Raw genomic sequence first — 1,819 nt, 5'->3', positions numbered from 1 at the left:
GTATGCAACATTATACCATTACATATAGTATTTTCACTGCTTTAAAAATCCCTTGTGCTTCACCTATTCATCCATGCCCTCAATCTCCAGCTCCTAAGAATGACTTAATTTTTATTGTCTCCATAGTTTTGGCTTTTCTAGAATGTCATATATTTGGAATCAGGCAGTACATAACTTTTCAGATTGGCTTCTTCTACTTAGTAATATCATTTAAGGTCCCTCCCTGTCTTTCCATGGTTTAATAGTTGACTTCTTCTTGAAAATCCATTTCTTTATATTGGATCTTGAAGTCAGGTAGTGCTAGTCCTTCAATGTTGTCCCTCCTCAAAACTGTGTTGTCTATTCTGGGTCTTTTATCTCTTCCCTTAGGCTTTAGGAGCCCTTTGTCAACATCTACAAAGTAATTTGTGGATATTTTTAATGAATGTATAGAACAAGCTCGGAAGAACTGACATCTTGACAATATCGAGTCCTCTTATATATGAACATGAAATATTGTTCCTTTTTTAGTTCTTTGATTTCATTCACGAGGTTTTTGTGGTTATGTCATACAGATCTTATACAAACTTTGCTAGAGCTGTACCTAAGTACTGCTAAGACAGTAGATCTCACAGGTGTTTTACCACAGTAATGATAATGACAAAACTAGAAACTGATCTCTGCGAAATAAGAAAAGGCCACAGAGTTAGCTTGTAGTTTTTTCTTCTTTATTTGCAGTCAATGGGAAGACAACTTCTGGAAAACAACATGACTCTAATTTCTTTATAAGAAAGTACGGACTTTTATGTATAGATACAGGACCAAAGAATAACTTTGATTTTCACCTCTAGCCAAGTAATTTACTAATAGCTAACAGTCATTGAATGTTTGCTATCTGACAGGCCCTCAGTGCTTAACACACTCTTCCAAAGTGGTTGCATCATTTTCCATTCTCATCAGCAGCATAGGACAGTTCCAGTTTTTCCACATCCTTGTTAACACTTGTTACCTGACTTTTCAATTCAATTTCAATCTCACTTCTAGCCATCCTGGGGTGTCAAGTGATACCTCCTTGTATTTTTACATGCATTTTCCTGATTGCTAATAATGTTGAAGCTTTGCGCAGTGGCAGTATCGTAGCCAATGAGGTTTATCCGAGGCGCGATTATTGCTAATTGCTAATAATGTTGGGCATATTTTCATGCTCTTATTGGCCATCTGTTTATCTTCTTTGGAGAAATATGTTCAGATCCTTTTTTTTTTTTAATGTATTCCATTTGTTGTTGAGTTGTAAGAGTTATTTATATATTCTAGATACATGTCCCTTTGTTGGATGTAAGACTTGAAGACATTTTTTCCCATTCTGTAGGTTGTCCTTATACTTTCTTCACTGTATCCTTTGAAGTACACAAGTTTTAATTTTGATGAAGTCCATTTTATCTATTTTTCCATTGTTGTGCATTCTGTTGGTGTCATAGCTAAGAATCTTTTGCCAAATTCAAGGTCATGAACATGTATTCATGTCTCCTTCTAAGCGTTTGTAATTTGAACTCTTACATTCAGGTCTCTGATCCATTTTGAATCAAATTTTGCATAAGATATTAGGTGAGGATCCACCTTTATTCTTTGCGACTTTCCAGTTGTCCCAGCACCATTTATTGAGAAGTACTGGCTCCCTTGTAGAAAATCATTTGATAATGTATATGTGGGCTTATTTTTGGACCCCCTATTCTATTCTATTGATCTACATGTTTATCCTTGTGCCAACACCACACTTCAGTATTACTAAAAAAATATATTATCTTAATAATGACATTATAGTACCCTGTACTCATGGGAC

General features: G+C 35.1%; 1 pseudogene; it reads left to right on the top strand.

Moving 5' to 3' along the window:
• Positions 1-1,093: 1,093 nt before the first annotated feature.
• Positions 1,094-1,218, top strand: LOC116574681 (annotated as a pseudogene).
• The last annotated feature ends 601 nt before the right edge of the window (positions 1,219-1,819 follow it).

This window comes from Mustela erminea, chromosome 15 (assembly GCF_009829155.1).
Source record: "Mustela erminea isolate mMusErm1 chromosome 15, mMusErm1.Pri, whole genome shotgun sequence".
Lineage (NCBI taxonomy): Eukaryota > Metazoa > Chordata > Mammalia > Carnivora > Mustelidae > Mustela > Mustela erminea.
Note: the sequence above shows the minus strand (reverse complement) of the source record. Positions and strands in the feature narration are given on the sequence as shown.